Below are 13,270 nucleotides of genomic sequence, written 5' to 3'. Positions count from 1 at the left end.
AGCGTTCAGCTAGATGAGAGCTTGGGGCTATGAGGAGGAGCCAGTTGCTATTATTGATAGACAGGATCGCCAGCTGAGGTCCAAGAAGATTTCTGCGGTGAAAGTCCAGTGGAGGGGCCAGCCGGTCGAGGAGGCAACCTGGGAGTCCGAGGAGGACATGCGGAGCAGATATCCCCACTTATTCAGCAGTCCAGGTACTTTTCCATGCCCGTTCGAGGATGAACGTTTGTTTAAGAGGTGGAGAATGTAACGACCCGACCGGTCGTTTAGCCTTTTTGAACCCTGTTCCCCTATATAAAGCCTCCCGTACTTGCTTTAACTAGTTTACGACTTGCGGGGGCGATTGGTTCGGGGATTGGTAGAGTTTTGAGTAAAAATATGCCCATTTGCTTCTTTAGGATTTCTTAAAAAGACCAAGTTTGACTTCGGTCAATATTTTGGTAAAACGGGCCCGGATCCATGATTTGGCAATTTCTGAGGGTCCGTAGGAGACTCTGGGACCTGGGCGTGTGTCCGGAATCGAATTCCGAGGTCCCTAGCCCGAGTAATGAATTTTTATCTAAAATTGTTTAATGGTAGCTTTAAAGAATTCAAGAAACTAAGAAATCATTGATTCCCTAGGTATCGGGCTCGGATTTTGGTTCCGAAGCTTGGTACAGGTCCGTAATGTCATTTAAGACTTTCCCATAAAATTTGGTGTCAATCCGAGTAGTTTAAGGGCGTTTTGACCCGTTAGAGGAGAATTAAGAACTTAAGGATTCAATAGTTTGATTCATTTGGTTTTAGGGGGTGATTATAAGATTTAGCGTTGTTCTGGGAGTTCCGAGGGTTCGAGTAGGTCCGCCTCGTGATTTCAGACTTGTCGGTATGTTCGGGCGGGGCTCGGGAGCCCCGAGCGTCAAATGACCGAGGCTCGAGTGAAGTTAGAAAGTTGAGAAAAGGCTGAAGGCTGCTGCTTCTGTCATAACCGCATCTGCGGTTCAAGGACCGCAGATGCGGTCAAATGATCGCAGATGCGGCCTTATTTCCGCAGAAGCGGTTCCGCATAAGCGCTTCTCAGACCGCAGATGCGTTCCAGCCTCCCTTAGCCCAGAGCCGCAGATGCGGCCTTATTTCGCAGGTGCGGGACCGCAGATGCGGTCCCCAAACCGCAGAAGCGGAAATCGCTGGGCAGTGAACTCTTTTAATTCGAACTTAAGTGCATTTATTTCACATTCTTCTCCACACTTGGGCGAAATTGGGGCTTCCAAAGAGAGGGTTTCCGCATATCATCACAAGGTAAGTAATTTCCACTCTCCCTTAGCTTAAATACATGAACATTAGATAGATTAAACACTAGAAATTAAGTAAAAATCAAGGGTTAGAGCTAGACCTAGGGTTTTGATAAAACTAAGATTTAATCATGTAATTTACTATGTAATGAACTAGAAATCATATATTATCGATCCTTAGTGCATAGAGAACAATTTCCTTTGAAAAATCTCGGAATCCGGGCGCGTGGGCCCGGGGTCGGAATTTAGGAAACTTGTGGGAAAGGTTCGGAAATTACTTAAATGGTTAGAATTCGGCCTTTTGAGCCTTTATTGACTAGTTCTTACCTATTTTAACTAGTTTGCGATCGTTCGGCTTCGAATAAAGAGCTTGGGCTTGTTCTTGATATTCGGGAGCGCGCTTTGGAGCGAGGTGAGTCTCCTTTCTAACTTTGTGAGGGGGAACTGTCCCCATAGGATTAATAATTGAATAATTGTGCTAAATGCGGGGGCTACGCACGCGCTAGGTGACGAGAGTCCGTGCGTAGCTACTACTATGTCAATGGTCCGGGTAGCTTAGGACCCACATCATGCTTATTTCATATGACTCTATTTAATATCTTGTTACTATGAGCACCTAGGACATGCTAGGGATTTTAAAAAGGGAATAAGAACGTACTTGTATAAATGTTGAAGTCTTGCTTGGCAATTATGACTATTGATGTGCCTTGTGTGTATACTTGATATTCCTACTTATTGTGGATCAGGCCGATCGCCACGGTATGAATAGATACATCTATAGGCGTGCTGGCGACCCTCGGCAAGTGCACAGTTTATTTCTGTAGGATCGGGCCGTCGCCACGGCATATTTGCGCATACTTTTATAGCTTTTCCTGAGTTTGTTAACTATTAGAATTACACTTTCATGACTCGAAAGGAACTGATAATTGTGAATAAAGTAAATGATTAATTTGAATCTCAGCGAGAATATGATTTATATGCCTAGTTGTAAATTGTTGCCTGTTATAGATTTTTATTGTTAATTTAAACTTAGGATATTATTTGGCCCTAGTGAGTGTCAAGTCGAACTCTCGTCTCTACTCCTTCGAGGTTAGGCGGGATACTCACTGGGTACATATTGTTTATGTACTCATGCTACGCTTCTGTGCTTAAATGTACAGGGTCTGAGGCAGGTGGATCCGGTTATTTCTCTGGTGCGCAGTTGTGAGCAGGCTTGGGACTTCTACGGTGAGCTGCTTTTCCTTCCATGTCGATCCGCAACCGAAGAAGTCTCTCTTTGTAGTGTTATTTCTGTCTATTCTGATCCAGACAGTAGGGTAGTGTAGTATTCTTTTGGTTGTATATTCTACTAGCTTCCCGTAGCTTGTGACGCTAGGTTCTGGCACACACACGTTAGTAGACATTTATTTTTGGGTTATATAACTATTTTGATACCTTATTTACCACTCTTGGCCTTAACTTAACTTTGAAAATCTGTTATAATTAGTTTTTGGTAAAAGTAAAATGAGGACTTAAATTACACTTCCGCGTTGGCTGGCCTGACAATGGTGTCGGGCGCCATCATGACCTATTATGGAAAATGGGTCGTGACAATTAAGTCAATTATGACTAGATACGAGTGGATTGGAGGTAGAATCTAGATGAAAAGCGATAATTGAGGCTTGAGTTTGGCCGTGGAATCGAGGTAAGTGTTGTGGCTAACCTTAGCTTGAGGGATTAGGTATTGTTGAGTCTATTTGCTACGTATTTGATAGTGAGTATAACGTATAGGTAAGGTGACAAGTACCTATGCATTGTTATCGAGTCATAGCATGCGAGTTAGTCTTATTCTTGTAACTGCTGTACTCTTTGATCATATATTTCATGTTTAGACTTGTTATTCCATATGTGGAACATCTCTTATCATGTTTTACAAAGTTTGGTACTGATTAAGTATTAATTCAGAGTTGAGACTAGTATTGTGGAATTAAATTTTGAAGTAAGACTGGTTCTTGATATTTCTATCTCCCTGTTATTATTGTTCATTCCCTTGGTGAGGGAGAGTGTTAAAGTACGAAGGGTGATGCCGTGCAATATTTTGTGAGGGAGTGATAATGCACGAAGGGTGATGTCGTGCCATGTTATGAGAGAGTTAATGCACGAAGGGTGATGCCATGTCGTTTCTATTGTTTCTTATGGTGAGGATGAGAGTAAAAGCACGAAAGGTGATGTCATGCACTTGTTTTGCGAGGTTTATTACTTTCATTGGTGCAAATCATGTTATTTACTACGTTTCTGTACTGTTACTATGTTCAGGATCTGATATTCCCCTCAGCATGTTTCTCCCCCTTCCCGTTAATATCTACTTAAATTTCCATTTGTTATTATCTTCCTGTATATGATTTAACTGCACAGGTTCATGTTATTGTCGTATCCTAGCCTCGTCACTACTTCGCCGAGGTTAGGCTCGACACTTACCAGTACATGGGGTCGATTGTACTGATAATGCACTTTGCACTTTCTGTGCCGATTTTGGTACTGGACCGTGTTGATCTGAGTTGGCTTGCTGCCTTCAGTCCATTAGGATACCCAAGGTAGATTTGTCGGCGTGCGCAGACCTTGGAGCCCCCTTCCAGTTATCCTAGTTTCCCCGTTTTCTTTTATTTCGAGAACGTATGTATTTTCTTTGAACCAGTATTTGTAGTGACTCTTAGAAGTTCCTGGATTGTGACACCAGTTTATAGGTAGTCGTTATAAGTATTTTCCTGTAATGGTGTGTATTGCGAAACAAAGTATTGAACTTGACTGTTTTTTAGTTGAGACTAGTTTTGAATGATGATTGTATTGTTAATATTATTTTGTTATTGAACATTTGGATAGTTGTTGTTGTGGTTAACGTTGTTGTTGTGGTTGTTATTAGTTGTTGTTGTTGTTAGATAATGGTTGTTAATGTTTGTTAATTATTTTTGTTAGTTAATTGTTGTTGTTGTTAGTTAGTTAGTTAATTATTGTTGATTAATTATGGTTGAATGGCAGCAATGTAATCCTGCCATTATAGGATGGATATTGGTTGTAATTGGCAGGTGGTGTAGCTTAAAAGCAGGCATTTTCTGCCCAGTTTTTACCCAGAATTCCGACCGAAATCGGTCGGAAATTAATTTTGTTTGCCCAAAAATTTATAATTTTCAGCGGAATTCGGTCGGAAATTTCAAATAAATTCTCAAGTTTTTGAAATTTCCGACCAAATTCGGTCGGAAATTATGAATTTATATTTATTTTTTAAAATAAATTAAAAATTTATTGCAATTTACAACTAATTATTATTTTTTTAAAATTCTGACCGATTTCAGTCGGTATTTGAAAATTTAAAAAAATATTTTAATGGTTACCGACCGAATTCGGTCGAATTGAAGTTTGACAGTCAGTCAACGCTTTGAAATTTCCGACCGAATCGGTCGAAAATTTGCAACCGTTTTCGGTCGATACACGTTAACGACCATCATTTTTCCGACCAATTAAAATCGACTGATTTTTATCAACTTCCGGTTGATTTCGGCCAGTTTTGGTGGACGAATTTCCACTAACTTTTAGTAGTGTAAGTAGCCATCTGAACCATACACTAAGAGGTCGTTTGGTAGCTGGTTAGAAGAAAGGTTATTCATGTATAAGGGGTAACATAACTTATACCATGTTTGGTAGGCAATAGTTATTTTGTATAAAATTCTGCATAACTAATACCATGTTTGGTTGACATTTTTCAATTATGCATAAATAATACATGTATAAGTTGTGAGTCAATCTGTGTATTATTTTATGCGGGGTAGAAGATGGAATAACTAATACATGTATTAGTAATACATGGATAAAATACTGAAATGACAAATTTACCCCTATCACTTTACACATAAGGCTTCCTTATTTCTCTGCCAACCCGTCAACAGGTTTCACTTGCCAACTATATACCTTGTCTTCTCTCATTTTTAAAGAACAAACTAGCAAAAGCAAACTGGAGAAGCCACTAGAAAATGGAAATACCAAAACTAAGAAGTGAAAATCAAATATGTCTAAACTTCACATAGTTTAGTAGTATGACGAAGAAGTGAAAGTAACACCCAAAGTTCCTAACTAAATTGTTTTCTACATAAATGGAAAGAGAGAAAAAACAATGCAAAAGAAGGCCAGGGGTATAGTTGTAAACAAGCATTTTACTTTAAAATTTATATAATGTATATCAATTTCTAATACAACAAACCAAATATTCAAAAAAATAATCTCTGCATAACTAATACCTGCATAACTAAAATCCCTGCATTACTTATCCCTGCATAACTTATCCCTGCATAACTAATACATGTATAACTAATACCTGCATAACTCTAACCGGCAACCAAACGACCCCTAAATCATTGTTACACATTTTCTGAAGACAAATATCATATTACACATTCAACCTCTCAATAGTGTGTATAATATGTGATTTTATTTTGTGTCTCACACAACTGACAATAGTTGTATGAGGCATCTTTTTATCTCACATATTTGTGGATCCATATCTTACACATCTGGGTCCACAAAATTCTGGGACCCACACAATTGTGACAAAAAAGAGGCCTCACACAACTAGTATCAGTTGTGTGAAGCACAAAATAAAATTTTTCATATAATATACACTACTTTTTTTCTTGACAAATTTTTGAAAAGATGTGTAATGTTGTGCATCAATAAAATCCTGACACATGTCACTAGCTTAAAAATACAAAATTGTAGGTACGCCCTCATCTTCTTCTGTCCAAACCTGTAACACCATTTCACCCGCATCGATTTTATCACCACCACCGATTTTATCACCGTCATCATCAATTTCACAAGCTACAATCAACCTATTGGCTATTGCCAGTTTACCCAGGCTCTGGGAACTTGAATGCATTTCTTGTCACCTTGGAATGGAAGACAACAACCAACAAGGGTTGTGGTGGAGTGGTAAGTATTCCTTCATCCTTAATCAGAGGTCTCGAGTTCGAGCCCCTGGGTATGGAGTCGCATTTGTTAGGGAACGCTTTATCCCCAATGTGGGATTTCCCGGCGCGAATCCGGATTTAGTCGGGCCTCAATGTGAGTACCGGACACCGGATGGGAAACCAAAAAAATAAATGGAAGACAACGCATTCTGTTTTATAACAAAATTAAAATATACGCCCATTAATCAGACCAATCACTACGTCACCACTTGTATTGTCCTCATAATCTACTTGTCTTTCGTGTGATTAGTAGTCTGTTTTGCCAAGTTTCTCTAATCCTAGAAGTAATTTTTTGCCAAAAGAATGTATTTTTTTTAAAGTTGAAGTGTTTGGCCAAGCTTTTGGAAAAAAAAAAATACTTTTGAGGAGAAACAGAAGCAGAAAAAAGTACACTTTTTTCAAATGCATTTTTGAAAAAATATATTTAGAAGCAGTTTTTAAAAGTTTGACCAAATACTAATTGCCGCTCAGAAATACTTTTCAAATTATTTAGCAAACAAAAATTATTTTTTACCAAAAGTACTTCTGAGAAAAACACTTTCGAAAAAAAAAAATATTTCTCAAAATAAGTTGATTTTTTGCAATTTGACCAAACGAGCTACAATATTTATTGCGGAATTTTGCCGCCATGCCTAGCTTTCGACGGCTCTTCTCATATTTCGCAAGATGATCCATTCTTCTTTGAGCAAGTCGTTTGCTTATGCTATTATGCCCTTGGGTGAACTTTTTCTTTTCTCTTTCTCTCTTCAGCAAAGGTGAAGGTGGAGGAAATAGAGTTGCAGAGGATGAAGATGGAGAAGAAGGGGCAGTGACCCAATTAAAAAATAAAATAAAATTTGAAACGTGGCACTTAAATAAATAATTTAATACGGAAAAATCTCATTTTACGCGTTTCTTTTGTGTGTAAACAAATGAGTTAAAAATAATGCGTATTGATACACTATTAAAAGATTGAGGGTGTAAGGTGATATTGGTCCTCAGAAAGCGTATAATAGGAATTTGATGTATAGTTCCAGTGACTATTTATGTATTTTGCCATTCAAATAAACAAACATTGAAAAACTTCATTTTGGCACTGGAAAGCTGATGTGGCATGTCAAATCAATTAAATTTTGAACTTAGCATGCCATATCAGCACCACGTCACCCTCAACATTTTTACCGGGAAAACAAAAAAAGACACCAAAAAATAACTAATATCATCTTCTACGACAAAATTAACCACTACACCCCAAACCATATCAGTTTGATTTTTGGTTACATGTGGTTAAATTTGATAATTTTTAGATAACAAAACTGTTGCTCTTAAACGCACACGTAAGTATACGTGGTCGATAAGTAATATAAGATTGTAAGTCCAGATATCGTACTTACAGGGACTTGTGATTAACTATCAACTAAATTAAACCCAAACAATTAATCTATTCAAGTGAATCCTAATGTATGAATACTTAACTAAAATTAATCTAGAGTAGCAAATTAAGAGATTAAAGAAAATAAGTTGGCGAATTATAGAGACAAATTCAATGTGAGTGAATATTCTAGAGTTATGGATTAGCTAACAATCCCGTTGAGTTTTCCACTTAAATCGTCTAATTAATTTATCTGATTTATTGGTTGACAAGCTTAATATTGCTCGTAGCATTCTCCCGAAGTACAACTCGCCTATTCAAGCTAACCTAACGCCTATATTCCTATGGAATTAGGATTAACAAGAATGCATTAATAATTCATGTATAGTAACTAGGGGTGTTCATAAAAATCCGAAAAACCGAAACCAAACCAAACCGACCAAAAAAACCGATACTTTTTGGTTTGGTTTGGTTTTGGTTTTGAATTTTAAAAACCGATCAAATTTGGTTTGGCTTTGGTTTTAATCAGAAAAAAACCGGACCAAACTGACCATAGGAGTAGCTATTTCAAATTTATTATTACACCTATATATATGTATATTGTTATACAAAGTTTCAAAAAAATTATGGTAAATGTTAATAGTTTGCACTTTTAATATAATTCTTTACCTTTACATTCTAGTTTGATGTGTAGTTTTCTTTTGTTTAGTGTAAAAATCCATTTCGTGTTAAAAATAACATATTTTCAATTGAGTCCTTAAATTATTCATCACTATTTGATTCAATTATCATCAATATATCTTGGTAAATAATAGATTTCTCAAAGGGCAATTGATCATTTGATAGTGTTACATTGAAAATGTGGTCGCAGGAATATGTGTTTGGTAGTGTATATCTTATATTTAAGAAAAAACCGACAAATAACCGAAAAAATCGACATAAACCGAATTGAGAAAAACCGACTTAATTGGTTTGGTTTGGTTCTAATATTTGAAAAACCGGGTTACTTGGTTTGGTTTCTTTTAAGGGAAAAATCGATCCAAGCCGGACCATGAACACCCCTAATAGTAACCAAGCAAGGCGATTAGGTATATTCCTATCCTAACCGCAAATCCGCCCCCCCTCCCCCCTAGAGTTAAAATCTTGCTCTACTCAATTTTATATGCAATTTAGAATTCCCTCTCTCGAGTTCAATCATAGATTCGTAGATAGTATTTAATTGGTGATCAAGCAATCAAATAATTAAGTGCAATATTGAATAAATAAACCAATATGATAAAATAATAAGAACAATTCAAGTTTCAAACTACAACGTTCATGGAGCACCCCAAAACTCTAGAACTAATGAACTATGAGATTAAAAGGACACTACAACATAATGTATTTATAGCTACGAGATCTCAGCTATGAATTTAAAAATCGTGGCTAATACCTAACAATAGCCACAAAAATTAGAATTTTCTAGCTACTTACAAATTCGTAAAATTTGCTAGCCACGAAAATTAAATTGGTAGAGCTAATTCCTTATTTTTGCTATAATTGCTAACAATCGTAGCAATAATTGTCTAAATAGCTACAAACTTATTGCTATAATAAAATTTCGTAGCTAATTCATACATTTTAGTCACGCATTAAAAGTTATTATAGCAGTAGTAACCTTTTAGCCACAATAAATTATCCAAAATAAAACACTATAACTAAAGAAATACATTTGCTTCAAGTTGTAAAAATTGTAGCAATAGGTAAATGATATAGCCACGAATTTATTATTATGATAAAATATTGTAGCTAATTATTAGTTTTTGCTACAAACTGAAAGTTACTGTAGCAAAAGTAACCTTGTAAACAAAATAAATTATTTAAAATAAAATATTATAGCTAGATAAATATTTTGTTTCAAGTTCTAAAACACTGCAATAGTTGGCTTAATAACTATAATTATTTTTCATTGTAGAATAATCTAGCTACCAATTTATTACTCTGATAAAATTTCGTAGCTAATCATTAGCTTTTGTTACAAGTTGAAACTTGCTATAGTGATAGTAACCTTTTAGACCTATGAAATTATTCGAAACAAAATCTTGTAGCTAATTGAGTATTTTTTGCTTTGGCTTAAAAGAAAAAAATGATTGCCATGACAAAAATGATGGATATTTTTGCTCGATTATGAAAATCATGATAAGAGTTGCCTAACACTACTAGATAATGAAATATTAATGTCAAATGTAACAATTGTATTTTTCATAAGATAAAAAAAGAGTAATGAAGGAAGAAAATATAAATTGTATATAAAATTACATAATTATTTAAAATGCAAATTAATCTTCATTCTCAAGCAAAGGCTCATTTGTTTACCTGTCTATAACAGCAAAACTTATCTCTTGACATTTTAGACTTATCAAACTTATCTTTTCTTGTATTGCAGTTGCTGTTAATTATATAATTTTGTATGTAAAATTTAAATTATTATTAATAGTTGTAGATATTCATGTATGTCATATACTCTATTACTTTTAAATAACTTATTTTTTCACAGAAGTATTCATATTAAAGACTTTAATTGTTGTAGTGATATACATGTATATGGTCCTTAATAATTTTTATATCACTTTTTATATATATATATATATATATATATATATATATATATATATNATATATATTAGACGATGACAGTTTTTACTATCTTAATAATTATCATAAATCAAATTATACACCAAATCTAAAAATATTTTTTTTGTATTCTTCTTATACATGAATAGTTACATATTTTCACTATTATTATGCTTATTTTGAGTATTATTTGTATTAAATAGTAGTTACATATTTCCACTAGGGGTGTTAATGGATATTTGATAACCGACCGAACCGTACTGCAGTGAACCGATTTTTAGGTTTCTTTTGAAGAAACCGTAGGTTTTTATATAAATCTATAATCGTGCCGATAATTAGGGTAGGTTTTTTATTTTATAAAATAAATCGAAAAAATATCAAACCGTACCGAATAAATTTTACATATGAAAAATATATTTATATAGTAAGTTTAAAACTAATAAAGCATTAATTTTTTTATTGGGCCTTGGAATTATGAAAACTCTTACAAGCCAATAAGTAATTAAACTCAAAATACTAATTCCTAAAATCTATTATGCTACTTATACTTAAACTAAGCTATATCAAGTATCTTTATTAGCAAGACACAAAGTATTTTAGCGATTATGAGTAGCAAACTACAATGTATTGAATATGTTTCCTTTCATATAATTTAGATTTATTTTTTTGAATATTTAATATAGACTTTATTCTTGAGTCCCAACTTGGTTTATATCTTTCCACTCGTGTGATTTATATTTTCTTTGCTTTTACTTGGTTTATTTTACGTTGCTATCGAATAGTTGTGTATCTATACTCTAGCCATCTTTCATGTTTTTTAATTTATTATCCTTTAAACAGTAAAATGTCTAGAGAGTCTTGCTAAGTCCTATAAAAGAATGTATGTTGTTGCATTCTATTTTTACTGGTGAATTTTACATGACATTAAAAAAAATACCAAAAATTAACCGAACCGTACCGAAGTGAAACCGACATGATTGGGACAATTTCGAAAAGTCTAATTTTGGTAATACATAATAGAATAACCGAAAAATTGGTATTGTACAAATTTTATAAAATAACCGGCCGAACCGAACCATTGACACACCTAATTTCCACTATTGATGTTCATTTTTGTAAAAAAAGATAAGAACATCTACTACATTAATTACTAGCTATAGTCAATTTAGATAAGTATAAAAGTTATTGATTTAATAATCTAATATTATTTTAATAACTTAATAATTATCATACATCTAACTTAACACTAAAAATTGAGAAGCTAATATTATTGAAATATAAACATATAACAAAACTAACAATATCATATAAGATGAGAAAAGCTATAATTTCTTTATTTCATGCAAATTGTTGATTTTTTTTATTTTAACTAAATATAATATATTTATTCTTTAGGTTTATTATAGGTAATTTTCTAACTTAATTTGCATTTATGGTATTTGTATTTTCTCCCCTTATATGCATGTTTTTTGAATTAAGAAGTAAAATAGAGCATCTATATAAGAGAAGGAACGTACAAACTTAAAACCCTCCAAACCAAAACCTATGTCCTCACCCTCAGCCACCACTTTTCCTATTTTCTTATTTCTTTCTTCCACCTTAATAGTCAAGCCTTAAATCACTGCAAGAAAGACAAAGAGGAATAACAGGGTACATACATTGCTTCTTTATTTATGAACAAAAATTTTAACTTGTTGGTTGTCTCTTTCCAGGTAAGCTCATGTCTTTATATTATAGGGTTTCTGAATCTCTTTATACCTACTTTGGTTTGAATTTTTAAGTTTAATTTTTTGAGTTATTTCAGCAATTTGATAGATATTATGCTTTATTTTTATAAGTAATGAGTGCGTTTTTTGAAGATTTGATAAGTTTTGTGCTTTACACCTAATTGACTTGGGTTTCTGCTTCAATTGTTTGTTTTTTATTTATAGGGTGCTCAAGAGAAAGTGCCTTTGAGAAATTTCAGTCTCTTCTAATGCCAAACTGTAAGTTTTACTTCTTTTTCGATCTCCTTAAGTTTTAAGATGTTTTTTTAAATGCTTTCTCCTGTCCTTTGTGTTGGAAATTTTTTTCTTCTCATTCCATGATTCATTGATTTTTTTTTAATTACAAACTGTAAATGCGTCTTTATATGTTTTAATATTTCAAATATAAGTTTCTCACAAGATCATGTCATTTCATTATTTTCAGTTTAGTGATTACGAAGAGTGCTTCATATATTTTTGGATGCATGAAGATCGAGGATGCGGTGGCAATATGAATCATCAAGGAATTACTTATGTTTATTTAATGTGAAATTCTGTACATTATTTCTGATCTCTGTTATAATTAAGCCTCGCATTGGCTAGTTGTTTTCTTCAATTAGTTATTGTAGAAGATTTATGTACTGCAGATACTATTAAGTGATTAGTACATGTATTTTGGAATTTATTTTGTGAAATTTTTTAAATGTCAACTTTTTGCAGAGTTAGTTATTACTCAAGCTTAATAAGTCATTAAATTTAATATAATATGCACGACCACAGAATAATTGAAATTTTTTAGAAAAAAATCAAATAGCTAAGAAATAAGGGATTTGTGAGAGAAACTTTTGTCACTATGATAAATCAATTTTTTTTTGTAAAAAATAATCTAACCACGACTTTTTTGTATGATTTTTAGCCATGGAACTTTTTGTCCGTACCTAAACAAAAATATTTTTGCCACGGACTAATATATAAGCAGTTACATATCCAAATTTTCGTGGCAAATAAATTTGAATATTTTGCCACGCTATAACACTTTGTAGCTACCATATAAAGATAGCTACCGATTTATTTGTCGTGGCAATAGTATAAAATCATTTGCTATAAATATATTTATCGTGGCAAGAGTATAAACTTATTTGCTATAAATACAACTACAACACAAATTTTATAGCAATAAGTATTAATCCTTAGCCACGGACCATGTAAAGTTTGTAGCTAACTTTTAGCTACGCTACATTTTGCTACGAATGCTATGAAAGAATATATTATAGCTAAAGTGTTTAGCCACGG

This window comes from Nicotiana attenuata, chromosome 9, assembly GCF_001879085.1.
Source record: "Nicotiana attenuata strain UT chromosome 9, NIATTr2, whole genome shotgun sequence".
Classification (NCBI taxonomy): domain Eukaryota; kingdom Viridiplantae; phylum Streptophyta; class Magnoliopsida; order Solanales; family Solanaceae; genus Nicotiana; species Nicotiana attenuata.
This window is presented reverse-complemented; position numbering follows the sequence as displayed.